The sequence below is a fragment of the Phocoena sinus genome, chromosome 2 (genome assembly GCF_008692025.1).
Source record: "Phocoena sinus isolate mPhoSin1 chromosome 2, mPhoSin1.pri, whole genome shotgun sequence".
NCBI lineage: Eukaryota > Metazoa > Chordata > Mammalia > Artiodactyla > Phocoenidae > Phocoena > Phocoena sinus.
The window spans coordinates 141596088-141602718 of NC_045764.1; positions in this window are offsets into that span (position 1 = coordinate 141596088).

The window sequence follows — 6631 nt, forward strand, 5'->3', positions numbered from 1 at the left end:
TAACGACGACAATAATGCATTTTAAAAAACAAGCTTTCGCTGAGTTCCCATATACCCCTGAGTCAGTTCCCCTTCTTGTTAGCATCTCATATAAATATGATACATTCATTCTAACTACTGGCCAATATTGATATATTAACTAAAGTCCATACTTTGTTCAGAATCCTTAGTTTTTACCTGACGTCCTTTCTCTGCCCCAGGATCCCATCCAAGATACCTCATTACATATAGTCATTATGTCTCCTTAGGCTGCTCTTGGCTGTGACATCCTTAGACTTTCCTTGCTTTGAATGACCTTGACAGTTTTGAGGACTTGTTAAGTATTTTGCAGAATGTCCACCAACTGGGATTTGTGTCCATTTTTCCTGATTAGACTGAGTTTGGGGGGAGGAACACCACAGAGGTCACGGGCCCTCTGATCACATCCTATCAATGGTACATGCTATCAACATGACTCATCACTAATGCTGTTAACCCTGGCCACCTGGCTGAGGCTTGTCAGGTTTCCCCACCATAAGGTTCCTCTTTCTTCCCCTTCCCCTGCTGTTCCCTTTAGAAGGAAGTCCGTGTGCACAGCCCACACTTAAGGGATGGGGAGTTATGCCCCACATCCTTGAGGGTAGAGTAGCTACATAAATTATTTGGAATTCTTTTGTTTGGGAGGTTTGTCTATGCTCCATTTATTCAATCATTTATATCAGTATGCACTCATGAATATTTATTTTATACTTGGGTTATGTATCAGTGTTCCAATACTATGTTTATTTTACTGCTCAGATTGTTCCAGCTTTGGCCATCAGGAGCTCTTTCAGTTGGCTCCGTGTCCCTTTGCTATACCCACACTTTCTTACATTTAATAATAATGCATTTTCTATCCCTTTTCTTTCAAGAAGTATTGCATGTTGGTAATCATTGACATGGGGTAATGGGTACATTAGGGTTTTTTTTTGGGCAGCAATGTTGGGTCTTCGTTGCTGAGTGTGGGCTTTCTCTAGTTGCGGCGAGCGGGGGGCTACTCTTTTGTTGTGGTGCACAGGCTTCTCATTGCAGTGGCTTGTTGCGGAACATGGGCTCGAGGTGCATGGGCTTCAGTAGTTGTGGCACGTGGGCTCAGTAGTTGTGGCCCACGGGCTTTAGAGCGCAGGCTCAGTAGTTGTGGTGCATGGGCTTAGTTGCTCCGTGGCGTGTGGGATCTCCCCGGACCAGGGCTCGAACCCGTGTCCCCTGCATTGGCAGGCGGATTCTGAACCACTGCGCCACCAGGGAAGTCCCTACATTAGGGTTTAGTATTCTACTCTCACAACCTTTGGTCACATTAAATTCTTTCCATAATAAAAGGTATTGCATTTTTGTTCTCTCTCTTTTTTTTTTTTTTTGCGGTACGCAGGCCTCTCACTGTTGTGGCCTCTCCCGTTGCGGAGCACAGGCTCTGGACGCACAGGCTCAGCGGCCATGGCTCACGGGCCCAGCCGCTCTGCGGCATGTGGGATCTTCCCGGACCGGGGCACAAACCCGTGTCCCCTGCATTGGCAGGCGGACTCTCAACCACTGCGCCACCAGGGAAGCCCAACATTTTTGTTCTCTTGGATGTGGGACTTCATGTTGCCATCTGCTGTACCTGTGATGGCCTGGGCCAATGAGACAAAGCAGGTGACAGGAGCCTGGGACTTCAGCTACCAGAGTCAGAGCAGACTCAGTGGCACAGCTCTCTCAAGGGGAAGGCTGGGTGCACCCTGGGGCTGCAGGGACTCTGCTGCCCAGGCGTGCTGACCAGTGCCTGGCAGGAGTGTGGTGAGTGCCCTGCAGTGGCCCCTCTGTGAGGGGGATGATGAGGGGATGATGACATGGGTACCCTGGAGACCTACACCATGCTCCCAAGGAAGGTGAATGCTTCACTGGGCTCCACCCCTCGAGTCCCTCCCCTCCGTCTCGAGAGCAGTGGCTGCCTTGGGCCTGGATCCCATGGTGGCCAGTCTACGTGGTGGGATGTGAATGGCTAGCCAGCCCGTGCAGGGGGGAGGCTCTGGCCCACCTTCCTTTCACCCATAGCCTCCACCCAGCTTCTCTTCCGGCTGCACCGGGAGCCCGGGGCTGGTTCTGCTCGGGTAGGAAGAAGAGTGCAGCAAGAGCTTGAGAAGCAATGACCTGGGCCTGTTCCCTGCCCCTCCCACCTGCCAGCCCTCTCTCGTCAAGGGCCCCAGCCTCTGAACTCCTCTGGCGTTGTAGCCTGGACATGCACACTCGTGCCACGTGCATGAATCTGGTCTCCAACTCCTCTAAGCTTCTTGGCGGCAGGGCCTAGGCTTCATCAGGCGCCCTGAATCCCCCCAGTGCCTGGACAGGGCTGGGCTGAGAATACGTGCCGGTCAAATACCCATGGATTGAACTCACGCAGAGGCAACCTCAGGACTGACCTAACAGTGCTCAGAGATGAACATACACACACGCGTGTGTCTGTGTGTGGTGCCTGTGACAGGCCAGGCACTGTGCTTGGGGTGCAGTAGCAAGCACGAAGACCACACCTGGCCTCATGGGAGCTCCCAGATGGAAAGGCCTGCCAAACCGTTCACGGCAGCTCTCTGCAAAGGAGTGGGCCCTGGATTCACTACCTGGTTGGGAAACAGTCAAGTCATTTGAACCAGAGTTCCTGTACCTGAAGTCTCCCACTAGCCTGCTACGGATGTGGCATTCCTCCTCTCAGCTGGCTGGCCTTGCTGTGGCCTTTTGGTCCAAAGCCACTGGCCACTGTCCTTTAGCCCCAGATCTGTCCCTGCCACCTCCGAGCCGTTGATGACTCCATGTATTCCATTTCCTAAGTTGAGATATTTTCAGATGGTAACAGATTACGTCTTGCTGGAATCCCTTCAGAAGCCAAGCAAAGCCTGTTTGTTACCACACCCTTTGGTATTCAACATATATTTACTACCCCTTCTTGTGAGGATTTGAACACACTGAGGATAGGGTTTATTCACTCCATATTTCAACAAAACTCAAACGTTTGCGTGGCCAGGACCCATGCCGGCGGATAGACCTAAGAATTGTTAACATGTGAGTCCTTCCAAAGTGCCAGGCTTTCCAACTTATGCCTTCACACCTCACAATGGCACCTTGTGCTACTGCTGTCCTCATGCCTCAGGAAACCACAGCAGTGTCACCCAGAGCCAGTCCAGATAGGTGGGCTCAGAGCCTGTGACCTAAACCACCCAGGCACTGGTTCTGAAGCTTTCGGGCTCCCTGTCCCCCCCTTGACCCTAACGGCGCAAGGACAACACTTACCAGCTGGGTAATGATGTCTGCTGGGAGAGCCTCCAGAACTCGAGCAGGGGCCTGATGCCATCAGTCCTGCGTACAGCTAAGCCTGCTTCTCAAACCCGGTCCGGGAATGATTATTTGGCCAATTGGATTCTCTACCTGAGAAATGAACTAGAAAATATTTTTGTTTATCCCCTTCTCACGGCAAGTGTGGGGATGTATTAATTGAGCCCGTGCCTTAGTAAACCCCAAACTATCAAACCCCACAAGTGAAGGACACTGTCTTTGCCCGTTCATGATTCAGCAGTGCTTCAGAAGGGTCCTAGTTCCTACCATGGTTTTTCCGCTGTGCATCCAAATGTAGAGGCTGGTTAACTCCTCTTCCCTACCTGGGTTTCATCCTCAGGCTAGAGAAACTGTTTTGAGCAAAGAAAAGCTCTAGTTTCATGTTCCCGCAGGCTGTCCAGAACAGAGCCTGGCAAACAGGCCTGAGAGATAGCCTTGCTCTGGCTGGCTCATAAACCTGCCTGGTGACAGAGGACAGCCAGTGTGTGGCATAAAAATGGGTGCTGCCCCATGATATCACCCTTGCTTAGGGCTTCAAAAACAGGTGGCAGGGCAGCCCTCACTAGTGTTGGAAACCCACGGGGAGAAGGGAAACACCATCAAGGCAGTCCTATTAATAGGACTGTTTAACAAGCCCCTCTCCGCCCCCTTTCCCCGAGTGCAGCCTTAAAGAGCCCGGTCTCAGACCCACCTGGCTAATTCAGCTGTGACTCACTTTCCCCAAGAGTTTCCTTTTGTTCCCTGGGTTACTTTGCTGTTGGGAGTCAAACCTGAGTGCATGAGAACCACCTGGGAGAGCTTGTTAAACAGCCCAACTCTGGCTGGTGGGCTGAGGTATGCTGCAGGTCAGAGCTGGAGCCCAGGAATCCTTTTAACAAGCACCCCCAGGGCATGGCCAAGGATCCACTTTAAGTAACAACACCATGGGGGCTTCTGAACAATTCTGCCAGGCAGAGCACCAAGTGCCCGAAGTTTAGAGATGCCACTGAGTAGCAGAGGGAGGGGATGACACAGTCTCTCTCCGGCTGACGACAGATCTAAGGTGCATTCTCCGGTTTTGAACCCTGGAGTGTGTCACTCCAGTTCTGGGGTCCCCTGCTATCTCTTTATTCACTCTGCCTTGTACAGGGAGGGCACACCTCAGGGGTGGGAAGCATTTGTGAGATACCCAGAAGTCCACCCTCACGCAGTCTGGAGACGGCCGCAGGAGCCGGATTTTTCCGTCTTGCAGATTCAGCCCTGGTCACATGCTCTACGTAGATGACGACAGTCGGCACCTGAGTGCTCCCTTCGTCCTGAGGTCAAGTGCATTAGAAGCATTATTTCCTTTAGTCTTCACAGACACATCATGTGGTTAAAGCTACTATTATCCTCATTTTATAGACGAGGACACTGAGGCTGAGAGAAGCAACTCGCCCGAGATTACCAGCTACTGACAGAGCCAGAATTTTGAACTCAGGCAACCTGACTTCAGAGCCCAAGCATAATCCACTACGCTCTATTATTAGAAATCGAATGTGGCTCTCTTCAGTCCTAGTTCAGGGCTCTCATCTACTCTAGTCTTGTTTTTTAAACCTTTCCGAGTTGATAAGCTGAGGTAGTTCTTTGCTTAAGTGGTAGCTACTCTACAGATGGGATTAGCGTATCAAGAATTTAAAAAACTGGGCCATTAATACCCTTGACCTTGGGGCAACTGTAAAGGAAAGAAAATATCAAGCTCACCTCTGCAAGAGAAAGAGGTGGCTTTTCACAGGACCAAGCAACTCACCAGGGCAGTCCAGAGCGCAGTGCCGAGAACCAGCGACCAAGAATAACCTCACTGAGTGAACCGTGGTCCAACTTTGGTGACATGGAGGACATACACTGGCTTCCTAGACACGCGAACCGGAAGGAACTCAGCTGTGGCTTTCATCTGTCCCCTTCAGCAAGCACAACCTCCAGCCCGGCTGCTCTTACCTGGTTCTCCTTTCCAGGCAGCTGCTCCCAGTGGCACCGCCTCCTCTCCACCACTTGTCAGTCAGGTGGTTTGGATTTTCCCAGGTGAATCGGCTATCCTGTTGTGGCCCTTTTCTTCCAACTGGTTTATTGAAATTTTGAGAAGGCTAAAACTCAACCCCTTGTCCAGCCAATATCCTGGAGCCAGGGACTGGCTCTCGGGGACGTCCCCTACCCCAGGGCTGGCTCGACTGTTTGCTTCACACTCCACCTCCTGACCAACACGGCCGCAGCTGCAGCTTGGTTCTGATGCCCAGCCTGACCAAGCCACCTGTGTGTAATATGGAATCTACAAATAAGTCCAGATATACAAAGGGATGTAGTAAAGCGCAATGAAAGGGGAGGAAATCATACTAACTTCGAAGGCTTAGAAAATCACCTGATCTCTCATTCCCATTTTTTCCCCCTTATTCGTGTCTCTTTCCATCTTAAAAAGAATGACTTCAATAAATGGGATGCTGCTCTCTCCCAGCATCCTTGTTTTTCTTGGGGGTTGATCACGTTACAAAATGCCTCTTATAAATACGAAAAAGAATATATATATATATATATATATATATATATATATAAAACTGAGTCACCTTGCTGTACAGCAGAAATTAACACATTGTAAGTCAATTATACTTCAATAAAATATTTTAAAAAATGCCTCTTATGGAAACATGATCCACCACCACCTGTCAACTCCCATTAACCAAAACGAGATACCATGGATTTGACATCCAATTGACAGAAGCCCCAGCACCACCACTCTAAAGAGTGACAAATCAAAGAACTGACTTGACTTCTCTCCCTCCCTTGGACTAGGAACAGCAGTATTTCCTGTCAGCCAGACAGGAAAACCAAAGCTGAGCTGTTTTCTGGCCATAAATCCTTTCTTTCAAGGTCAAATGAGTTCAGGCCGGTGTTGGTCCCTAGCCCAAGTAGAGCTAACTGGATGCTGTTGAAGCCTCCTTGACTTCCAGCCCGTGGCAGCACTGCTGCCTCCTATTACCATGTCGGAACTCTCTAGAAACTGAAAAGTCCTAGAGCATACCAGCCACCCCTGGACTGGACGTTTCGTTACCAGGAGAAACCCAAACTCACAGCTCTGGGCTACCAATTCCCCAAGGGTCATTTATTTAGCAGGAACTGGATCCAGAAATGTTGCCCTGGGTAACCCCATCCCTGTTGGAGCCTTAAAAGCTTCTATCCAATGAGCGAAGTCACCACCAACGGGTTAGCTACCTTCCCCTGCCCAGGCTGCACTGAGCCCTTAGAGCACAAAGGGAACCACTCTGTCTTACGGTCGCTCCCAGCCTGTAGGCTCCTCTCTCAG